The sequence below is a fragment of the Macrobrachium nipponense genome, chromosome 23, assembly GCF_015104395.2.
Source record: "Macrobrachium nipponense isolate FS-2020 chromosome 23, ASM1510439v2, whole genome shotgun sequence".
NCBI classification, from domain to species: domain Eukaryota; kingdom Metazoa; phylum Arthropoda; class Malacostraca; order Decapoda; family Palaemonidae; genus Macrobrachium; species Macrobrachium nipponense.
The window spans coordinates 13329512-13342166 of record NC_061090.1 but is presented as its reverse complement, the minus strand read 5'-3'; positions in this window follow the sequence as shown (position 1 = coordinate 13342166).

Sequence of the window (12655 nt, the reverse complement as noted above, 5' to 3'; positions counted from 1 at the left end):
AAGGACTACGAAGAAAGTGGAGAGGAGGAGTCAAGCAAATGTGGGATAATGAAGTTATTTACTCAAAAGGAAGAACAATTTTAACGTTTTCTATTTTTACTTAATTTTGATCTGTTACACTGCTGATCACGTGCAAGCATTCTTTAGAAGCGAGTCAAAACGATCAAGAAATTGGGGCAAAATTGTCCAATTACGTGATGCCCAAATCTGAAAGAGAAAAATCAAGCTATGAAGACTCTGTAACAAAAGGGTTTATATATATATATATATGATATGATATATATATATATATATATATATATATATATATATGTATATTGATTCATTTGTGAATACATTAGCTGTAATCTCTTCTTTTATATATATATATATATATATATAATATATATATATATATATATATATCATATATATATATATATAAGAACTGGATTAAAGCTAATGTAATCACGAATGAATAGCATGTCATACAAAATCTCTCTTATCCAAATGAGATTTTCCTAGAAAGTGTCTCAAAGTTTGATTTTCAAGAGCACGAAATTCAGTTGGTACTAGGCACTGTGATACCTCACACAATAAGGGTGCTTGTTCCCAGGGAAATAAATAGCCATCACAGTTCTTTGAAACACAAGACCAAAGGTGACATTGGAATTTCCTAATGAAACGAAATCTATGGATATTGTCTTAATTTGAGACGATGGATTATTGACCTATTACTTCTTGAATGAGAGTACAGTACCTCAGCAATGTCAGTATAGATAACAAACTATAGGAACATTTCACTGCCACCAACATTTTTATCTTGTAAGTTACTATTCCTGCACATTCTGCGAAATGATCAATGACTTTGTCAACCTACTCTTATTACCTTATCCTCCTAGATATTATCGTAGGATACATATATTTTTTTTTTTTACTATTTTCAAGTACCTAAGTTTTTCGTACGTCAGTTTCTGTTTGTTTGTTTGTTTGCTCGTATGGTGATTTTACGTTGCATGGAACCAGTGGTTTTACAGCAACGGGACCAGCGGCTTTAAGTGACTTCCGAACCATGTCGAGAGTGAACTTCTGTCACCAGAAATACACATCTCTAACCCCTCAGTGGAATGCCCGAGAATCGAACTAGCGGACAGAGAGGTGGCAGGCCAAGACCATACCGATCACGCCACTGAGGTGATGCATTCTTCGCTTCCACCTATGAAAATTCTGTCTTCCAAACGTAATTCACTAAACACTCCAATATAGTCCTTCAACAATAGGGCAACACGAATCACAATATACATGGTCTATGTAAAACTAAAACTAAATAATTATTGGTTAAGGATTCTTCAAAATCTGGGTTAGGGGCCGATTAGTGATTCCCTGTGGCGAAGGTTTCCAATATGGCGGCTACTTGAATTTTATTCCAGAATCCTTGGATACATTTCCGTTTTCACTGGTGTTAAAGGGCAATCCTTTCACAAACACCCACACGCATGCATACACACACACACACACACACACATATATATATATATATGTATGTATGTATGCACACGCTCTTGTATATATATATATATATTGCTACGTTTATTGATCTCCTTGTCTACCCAGCATTTAGTTAAATATTTTGATTGCTAGAGAAGCAGCCATATCACCCAAATATCAGCTGATTTCAGGCGGGAACCCAAAACACCCCATCCAGAGATAGGAATTTCCTGCTAGAGAAGGGGAATATAGACTCTTGTCAGCTTTAGGGACGTATCCCAAAGGGAAAGGTGCAGGTAGCCTGGTACTTATTAGGCCTACATCTTAAGCTCTTTTTCCTGTGAACCCTCTGCTGGCTGTATGTTCTGTTTCCAGGATTGCCCTGCTCTTGGGGGGTTAAGCTGACACCCAACACCTAGGAAACACACCTGCCGTCGCCCTCAGTCAGCTCCAGTCGTGACCTCGGACGGATGTCCAGCCACGAGCCTTCCAACTTAAGCCTAACGAGGCGAAACTGGCGCGCCCAGAGCCCCAGACCTGAGACAAAGCCAACGCCACATTTCTACAAAGGTCCACTGATCATGGCATCCAGGTACGTCTTGTGAAACAGCATATTGCCAGTTCCTTACCTCCTAGTGTCTATTTACTCCCAATTTTCACAATTCAAGCTTCCAATTCAAGGGAATATCCCTTTGTTCCTCTCACTGCCTTGTGGCCGCATGCTTACCTAGTGTGATCGTCCCAGACAAATGAAGTCATTGCATACCTCAGTTAAACACTAGAGTGCCTTTTCCCCAGTGTTAGAGAACTGAATAATCGTAACTTGTGCAAGAAGTCCTTTTTTTTATCTTGTCTAATCTGGGATCTTTTTCCAGATTCCCTGAGTCACGTGTCCAAGTCTTTGCGCCCGCAAGTGTTGCATTACCGCAAGTTTTCGAAAACCAGCTTTTACGTGAATCTCATTTTAAGCCAACTATCATCCCCTTGTGAGAGAAAGATTAGTCCACGTGTGGACCAGCTGCATTTACCCTTTCTCCAGGCCAGTAAACGGCCTCTTGTAAATAAATAGATGTAAAGTAATTAGCTGAGTTTTCTGGCGACCTTTCCCTCTAGAGTAAATTAACACTTTAAATCCTTTTACGGTAAGTTCAATTAATTTATTCTGCTTTTTCCCTCAACTCTGTTCGTTTACGTATTTGAACCCCTTAAGGCCGAGGCTCATACGTAACAATATATATATGTATATATATATATATATATATATATATATATATATATATATATATATATATATATATATATATATATTATATATATATATATATATATATACATATGTACACGCGCACACGCGCGAGTATACTAAAGACGAAGCGAGACAGACATGCAGAGAGAGAGAGAGAGAGAGAGAGAGAGAGAGAGAGAGAGAGAGAGCGAATCTTAATTTAAAGTTAACTAATCATTCCTCAAATAAAAATACCTGCTAGCTGTCTCGCCGTATTGATAACGAGAAAGAACTCCCCTTAGATCTAAAACCTTCTAGTGTTTAATAGCTTGAACATTTCCTCTGATATTGGCAGTATTGGGCGATGATGTCAGCCATAATCCCTATAGTAAATTCAAGTATAAATAGACCACCGCCATAACTCAATCACGATTTAATAGTACGGAGAGATTATCTCTTAATCCGGAGAATATTTTACCGCGGGGAGACTATTCCATTTGTTTGTTTATATCCTGAAGTTTACAAAGACCTAATATAGTTTTATTATTCAAAACGTCGCTGTAGTTTGACGATTTCTTTGGGATATTTTCGTTCAAATACGTATATTTGTATAACTGGAGTCAGAATTCGTTTTATATGTGCAAAATGCACTTTCATGGTATTTGTAAGTGCGTTTGGTCAGGATACGGGCAGAGGTAATTTAAATACATACTTAAATAAACACACCCACGTGTGTGTATATATACAATAATATATATAGTATATATATATATATATATATATATATATATATATATATATATATATATATATGTAAGTGTTACATAATAAAAATATGGAATGTTATTCCATATATATAAAAAACTAAAACTAAAGAGGTCAACCAGATTGCTTGCAGGAATGTGATCAGACCAGATACAATAAAGTAGGCTAAGATGACATGCCGTCACCTGTGGTCCTTCATTTGTTTTGAAAACATTAGTCCAAGCTTCCTGCTTGAGACAACTACCGCGACCTATAATTCAAACGGCCTACGTGATTTGTAATCTGTATGTATGTTCATATGTTCGAGCTACTGTCTGCTTCCTTTATGACTTGTAACCGAGATGGTAGACAGAACAGAATTAGCCATCATCATTGGCAGAAGCGATCAAGCCATCGTCATTGGCAGACCTGTACAATCCTATATTCATCATGTAATCTCAGAGAATAGAACTATTTTTTATACTTCGTGTTTTCTACTAGAAACCTCACATCAGAAAAGATATCATCATGAGTTTAACACATCGTCGTCATAACCACTTCGTAAGTTATCAGCAAACCCCAAGACACTCCAATGAGTATGGAAGTGCATAACCAACCGACTTAGCGTAAGATTATCGCAAGTCTAACATTACCTCATAGGGCGCCTTATTATACAAGGCAACAGTCCCTGATATTATTTATATATTAATATATAAATATATATATCTATATATATAGTATATATATATATATCTATATATATATATATATAGATATATCGATATAATATATATCATATATATATATATATATATGTATATATATAACACACACACACACATCTATATATATAGCATATATATATATACGTATTATACATATATACTACATACCGGGTGTTTCGAAATTACAGACCCCCCCACCTCCCTCCACAGAACAAATAGAAAGTTATGAAGTTTTCTGCTATAGCCTATCTACAAGTACATTATCTTAAGTTTCTATTGAGCTATTTTTCATTTTACATTTTATGTATTTTCAGACTGAGTGACGGAGTTAGATACAGCCATGGCTAACGACTCGGAGGAAATCAGATGGATTGACCGAACACGGGCTATAACCTTCAGAGGCCAGAGATGCTGGCACATCCTTCATTTCACGTTCCTGGATAGCTAAATACATTAAAAGAGATGAATCCTTTGTTAAAAGAAACTGAAACAAAAATTCATATGACTGTCATCGCAAAAAGAGTGAGAATCTTGGAAGGCCTGAAGTCCTTTCTCAGGAGTCAAAAGACATCATAGCTGAGGTAGTGGGTAGACCAAGAAAGTCTTTTTGTAAATTGGAGCTTGAAGTAGAAACAAAAAGGGGAAAGAAGAGAAGTTATAGTGCTGTATATCGTGAGTTGAAAAAATCTGATATCAAGCCATTTCATGTTATCAGCAAGCCCAACATCACTCAGCAACAGAGAGAAGGCCGTGCATGGTTTTGTGGTTCATTTCTTAAAGATTGGGATGAAGCTGACTTTCTCCATGTTGCCGCATCAAATGAAATCTTCATTTACACAGTCAGGAAGCCAAATTGTAAAGATGACATCATTTGGGCTGCAAAGTTGGACGATATCAGCAATAACGTGCGCTATCGCCAAGTTGTGAAATTTCCTGAATGTTTGGGAATTTTTCTCTGTTTCACAGCCAAACAGTTAATGTGGATCATCAAAGAAAAACGACAGTCATGGAATGGCGAATACTTCAGAGAAACTGTGCTTACTGGTGGAGTATTTCCTTTCCTCAAAGATCCTGAAAATGTGTTATCTGTTGAAGAAGTCACATTTTTGCATGATAAGGCACCATGTTTCAAGGCTCTTCAGACACAAGAACTGCTTCAAAACAGTGGTATCTATTTCTTCTTGCCAAGTGAATTTCCAGGTAGCTCCCCTGACCTTAATGTGTGTGAAAACATTGGTAGTATCTTAAAGGATCGTGTTGAAGCGCGCTCAGTGAACTATGATGGTATACAGAGCCTCGACGACCTGCAAAGAGAGGTGACTGAAGTGCTCAGGGAAATGGAGTTTGAGTCTCAGCTTTTTTGTGATTTACTGAAATCATACCCTCCAAGAATGCAGGCTGTGGTACAGGCAGATAGATGGAGGCCACACAAAATATTAAATACTCAGAGAGAAACTTAAATAAATACCTATTCTGAATTACTTTTGATTTTGTCCATATCATTTTAGTTTATGCTGTAGAGGGGGGAGGGCTCTAATTCCGAAACACCCTGTATATATATATATATATATATATATATAGATGATAATTATATATATATATATTATATATATATTCTATGAGAGAGAAGAGAGAGAGAGAGGAGAGAGAGAGAGAGAGAGAGAGAGAAGAAAGAGAGAGAGAGAGAGAGAGAGATAGAGAGAGAGAGAGAGAGAGAGAGCGAGAGAGAGAAAGAGAGGAAAGAAGAGATGAGAGAGAGAGAGAGAGAGAGAGGTGGGGGAGGTGAGATACTGACAGCAAAAACTCTCAACATTACGTTTAAAACTAAGGAAAATGAGAAACACACACACACATACACCTGAGCCCTCTAGAGGTGGCAAAGGCTTACCAGTGGGATAAACTGATCAATCAGATTCTGAAGAGCTGTCTATCGTATGATTTCTGGCGCTTTTACGTACTTCATTTTTTTCCCCCAGTATCCGCGATTTCAGAGGTCACCGACGGAAACAATACACCTCTTCCGTATTATATTTATAACTTTACAAATGGAACTGATATTTTCAGCTTTATAGTTAAGACCAGCTATATGTAAGCTCTCACGTTAATCCGGCCATTAGTCACTCGTTATTATTAGTTATTTACCAATGAATGGACTGGCAATTGTGTGATTCTAGAAGCAAGCCTCTCGTTATGATGATGAAGGCGATTCAGCTCGTAAACTGTAAGTATGGGGTTAACACCTGCGGTGTCCAAATCACCTCTGGAATACTTTTATCATTATTGATGTATTCGTTATGAGTAATAATTACCTTGGAATAGGGACAAAGTGATCGCTTTCCTATGAAACCTTAAAAAAAAGAGAGAAAAAAAATAGAGGTTCGAGAGGCTAATGTAAAACAGGGAAAAATAAAATTATTTAGTAATATTTATTATTAAGGAAATAACATAATGTCAGTTACTAATAAGACAAAAATAAATAATTAAATGCATATAATATTTAATATGAATTAATACGGAATATGTAAGCCATCATTTCACCCTTTTTTCAGCTGAGGAATAATTTCTCTTAAGGGGGACGATTATTCAGTGAGCAGTTGTCCCGTGAGGACAGTTGTCGGGGTGGGGTGTTGGTTGGGGGGGGGGGACAATTGTCCGGGGGCTAAATAAATACATCACACTCACACTCACACACACATATATATGCATAGTGTTTATTCACAATGCTTCCCAATAGTTATTCTATAAGATATTGTTTACATGGGCTTAAATTTTATGCGCTTTGTTCATGATGTTTTACACATAAAAAATTAATACTATACACGCTTCTTTTTTTCTCTCTACATCGTGCATGGGCCTGGCCACCACTCATTTGCTACTGCCTAACAGGACAACAATCCAATTCACCTGTGGACGAGGCCTTAAATGCCAAAGATAAGGTAATAGAATTAAGGCCAATGGCGAAGCCCTGGGACCTATGAGGTCATTCAGAACTGAAAGAGAAATTGACAGTCAGTAAGAAGGGCTGAAAGACGTAACAGGAGGAAAATCTCGTTGTTGCGCTGTGACACAATGTTTTAGAGAGGGTAGCAAGTCAAATTGAATATGAACGGAGGTACAGTAAAAGAAATGAGAGAGGATGCAACTAAGAGCCGAAAGGACGCTGCATAGAACCTTAAATACTACCTACAGTGCCCCACGTGAGGTGCCTAGATGCCATGACGTCGCACGGCTCCCTATCAGGATTTTTTTTCAATCCCTCAACTATAAACACAAACCATCATTCGCACGTCTATTGCTGTTCACCCATTTATAGCTTTATGCTCATTAAATTGGAATTGTAGTATAGAATATAGACCACAGGCCAAGCGTTAGCACCTACGAGGTCATTCAGCTGTGAAACGGATATTGACGGTCGGTATGAAGGCTGGAAAGGTGTAACAGGCAGGAGGAAAGCCTCGCTGTTGCACGAAGAAACAATTCTTAGGAGAGGGTGGAAAGTAAGATGGAAGAAAGAGAATATGAATGGAGGCAGTAGGAGGTACAGTGAAAGGAATGAAAGGGGCTGCAGCTGGGGCAGAAGGGTTTACACTTGATGTTATTCCTCGGCCTAAGCAATTTGTTTTCGCGCCTCACTTCCCGCCCTAAAGGGGCCCATACACGTTCAAAAAAAGCGTCAAAATTTTGCATCAAAATTTTGATGCAAAATTTGAGTGTGTGTAGGACGTTTTGATGTCAAAAAAAGATTTGAAGCAAAATTTTGATTGATCAAATCCGTTTGATATTTTTTGACGAGTCGTCAAATTTTTGATGCGTGTGTGGGCTCCTGTCAAAATTTTGATCAAACTTTTTAGTTCGCAGGTGACTGACGAGGAGATAGGATCGCCATGTCTGTGAAGAAGGAGGCCGAAAAGAAATTTTTGATTGAAGTTTTAGGAGTGTAGAGCCAATGCTGTTTTTATCGCTAAATTAACCATCACTGAAAAATATATTTCTAAATATTTCTATTTTGAGGCTTATTGTAGTTGAAGTACAGAATTTTTCAATCTAATTCGGATATAAAGTATTTTGAAAGCCAACTATAATTTGATTAAAAAAACCATCAAACAGTCAGTATTTTTCATACATAAAGTACCTATTAATTCTCTCATTACAAACAAAGATAAAGCCTAACGTTCTAACTTATATAAAGTACAGAATTTTGCATAAAAGAGTCGTGTAATTTAATCTGTATATAGCTGACATAAAGGAAAGTCAGGTACAACATTAAAAAAATGTACTCCCTTACTGAACGATCAGTAATTTACATACTAGATAAATAAGTATGCATGTCCATTTTTCTTTGACAAGAAGAATTAGATGTAATTTTATGTTAAGTAACCTATAAATTGTTATGAAAAATTATTGCGCAGAGTTTTTGACGTCACAAAAACCCTAGTCTAGTAATTTTCCCGTTTTAAAAACCAGTCTTTTGACCATTTCCGACGTTTACCAGAGTCCAATGCCAACACTAGTGCTATGGCCACTGATGCATCCATGTCGAAGATTTTGACGATACTGAATTTTGATGGGAAAAACGCCTAAACGTGTGTGGGCAATTATGCATCAAAATTTTGTATTAAACTTACACGTCAAAATTTTGATGCAAAATTTTGACGCTTTTTTTGAACGTGTATGAGCCTCTTTACTTCTGATATATCCTCCTCTGCCTAAGCAATTTGTATTGAGTCTGCCATCCTCAGCTTAAGAAATGTCTCGATTCTCACGTGGGTGAGTAGTGCCGTCAGGTCGCCTCATGTCGTGCACTGTAGGCATTACTTAAGGTTTTTATTTTGCAGCGTCTCTTCGGCTCTTAGCTACAAACTTTCTCATTCCTTTTGCTGTACCTCAGCTCATATTCAATTTGACTTTCCACCCTCTCTAAAAATTGTTTCCTTGTGCAATTGCAAGGTTTTCCTTCCTGTTACACCTTTCAATCCTTTTTACTGACTGTCAATTTCTCTTTCAAAGTCAAAGTCAAAGTGGTCAGTTTCATTCCTCCCCCATCCTATTTCTTCTCGGGCGAAAGTCAGCTAGGTAACCCAAACTCCCCATCATGACGTCACTCATGGTGGTAGCCACTGGTAGGCAGCCTCACTACCAACTGTACTATAGTAGATTCACATCAACCGTGCATTTGATGTCTAGGCCAGCCCCTTACGACGCTCCTGATTGGCTGTTGATAAGCCAATCACAGGGCTGGAAACCCTCTGTCTCTCTAGAGAGTTCACACGGGCAGGATGTATGTTCATCTTCTCCTGAGGGATACGTCTTTCAGAAGAGGTGGAACATACATCCTGCCTATGTGAACACTCGAGAGAGCCAGAGTTACCAGCCCTGTGAATCGCTTATCAGCAGCCAATCAGGAGCGTCGTAAGGGACGGTGGCCTAGACATCAAATGCCCGGTTGATGTGAATCTACTAAAGGCACCGCTGAATGACCTCGTAGGCCCCCAGGCTTGACCTTGGGCTTAAATTCTATATTAGAGTTCCAATTCCTCAGCTCTTTCTTTCCCTTTCGCCTTTTTACCTCAGAGAACATTTAGTTACGATGAAGCTCAACTAGGAAATCTATTGCCCTTTATAGCACGACTCTATTAAACGACGGCACGATTTGCATTAAAACAGACTTGGCAGCAACCCGAGATGTGTCTTCGTAAAGAAACCCTCAGTGGAGTTTACCTTTTTCCAAACAACTTAGACCATCATCCTGATAAGTAACCGCCATAATTTTAAGAGTTAGTTCTTTCACTATAATGCTTACTGTTCGTGCCTGGTATCAGTTTCTCAGATTCCTTTCTTTTAAAATAGCTAAACGTATTTAAAAGGCAATAATATTTTGCCACAACCATTCTGGTCTAGAGCAACGAATTTGTTAAAAACCGTATTGAGAATTAATTTGCAAAATATGTGGCCTATGTACCAGTGAGTTTTTATAACCTGTATTTTACTCCATTCACTAATTTACTTATTCCTTCAGTAGTTTACAATTTTCATTTCCGTAATAAGCAGAAAAGATAGCAATTAGAGAGACCCATTAACATGTGATGTATCATTTCAAATGATACATCACATGAATCATTTGTGTCTAAACGGCCTGTCCACACGATCGGGCCTGATCGGCGGACCTCCCTTCTAACGGGCACACTTGACGGGCAAACCGTCAAATTGCTCGATGGGTCTTGTAGCGAAATCACCGTGGTGGTGCCCGATGGCTTGAGCCTCGACCCTGGCAGACGTACGTTAACCATATACATTTCTTTTACCGAGCCATTCTTTGCACCGTATTCTCTTCTTTTTCTTCTTGTTCATCACACACAAAGCAATTATCATGCTATACAATATCTTCTTTTTGCGGTAGGCACCATGTTTCTCGTACCGCACTGAACACACTTAGGGCATCGTCGGGCACGCCCACCTCTCCGTCGCCTCACCCGTGTGGACAACATTCACAATTAAGCCCGCCAGAATTTGCCCGTCAACCCCAGAGCACGCCGATCAGGCCCGCTCCTGTGGACAGGCCTTAACGGCAGTCATGTTAAAATCTTCCAAACGTCTTTGATTACTAGTTCGACTATTTCGCTCATTTAACTCCTATTCTCCTATTCTGCGTCAAATTCACAAACTCACTAAGCCAATAGCCTTCCGCAATAGTTACTATCCTAAACAACCAGTCCTGAGAATTATTAGGCTTTAAATTGGTTTCATGGATAGAACAGAAGAGAATATAGCATTTAAGCCTAAGGCCAGGAGCTAGGACCTATGAGGTCATTCAGCTCTGAAAGGAAACATTGAGAATAGGAAAGTTTTAAAGGTGTAAAAGGAGAAAAACCTCTCAGTTGCACTATGACACAATTGAAATGAGAAGGTGGAAAGAAAGATATAAGAGAATACGATCGTAGGTACAGTAAAAGGAATGAAAGGGGTTGTAGCAAGGAAACGAAGGACACTGCGAAGGGACCTAAGTAATGCCTACAGTGCACCGCACGAGGTTCACTAACGGCACCACCACCCTACGTAGTTTCATGTATAGTTGTGAAAATAAATGGTCAATTCCTCAATACGAGTGACGCATTATACTGAATGGAATATGAAATTTAGACAGAAAGCAAAGCGCTGGGAAATATGAGGTTATTCAACATCGAAGTGACCTATTCAACGGAACTCGTTGAAACAAATTATCAAATGTTTTCGGTAAAAGAAACTACATCTCAAAAAGCTTTTTGTCAACAACCAGATTTGTCTCCTAAACGACCTCCACTCCCCCACCCTCTAACCCCCTTTGCCCGGCCCTTCCACATTATAAACGTTGCACAAAACTTAAACAAGAATTTAACTTTAATATTCCAGAATTTTTTTTATTACGTATAACTTAAACTCTTTTCATCTGCGTTAAATCCTACATTTAGCCACGTAGCTCAAGATCTTTGTCCATGGCAGTGTAGCTGACCATCACATTATCAAATTTTCATGTCAATGAATGGAAATAATTTCTTCCCACTAGATCCATTTAGCAAAAAAATTGATGTTCAGTTTTACATTCTAAGTCTACATTGTTCAATGTTCTAAAGAAAATTAAGAAATATACATATTTTATTTATTTATTTATTTTTTAGCTCCAAGTACATTAAACCGCGCTCTTGGCGCTGTACATTGATTCATTAGCATGGGATCAGATTTCAGCTCGTTGTCCAGCAAATTAGCTTAGCTAAGGGCATTTGAGTCGTCACAACCAATACCCAAACCACATTTCCACTAAGTGTTGAACAAATGAAACGGAATTTTCAACAATTCCATGAGGGTGGCTGACAGTAATTTCCTTTCGTTTCAGATTTGATATAGGCCTTTCACATGTGTATTCACTCACACGTGAATACTGTAAAACAGTCTGGTATAGTTTTATCTTCAACATCTATAATTATACGAATGATGACCAGAGTCCACATACTTTGTTTTCCCTTTAAAAATACCGAGAGAGTAGTCAAGAACTTAAAACTAAAGAAAGACCCATTATCTATTAATTAATTCATTTTGCCTTTCCATTTCCAACTTCATGTTCAAGACAAGTAACACTTGACTTGACAAACTCTGATTTCACCAAATTTACAACCAAGTTAGCCTCCTCAGTTGCTTCAAATATTAATTCTAGTTGTTTCAAGTGATCCTCCGGGAATATGAAAAAATAGCACCAACTATAGATACATTGCAATTGGGAACTTTTGCTAGTACCTTAAGGTGCGTCCACACGGTCGAACAATGTCCGACGGACAAACACTGTTACCAATTAACAATTGTCTGCTGGTCTTTGCCTTGTGAGCAGAGTAAAAACAGTGATATACAACCTTATCTGGTACAACTGTTTGTTACCAAGATCTACTTCCATCGTTTCCATGCTTATGACGTCATCCTGCTTCACCTATGATATGGTAACAGGGTTTGTCCGTCGGGCATTGTTCGA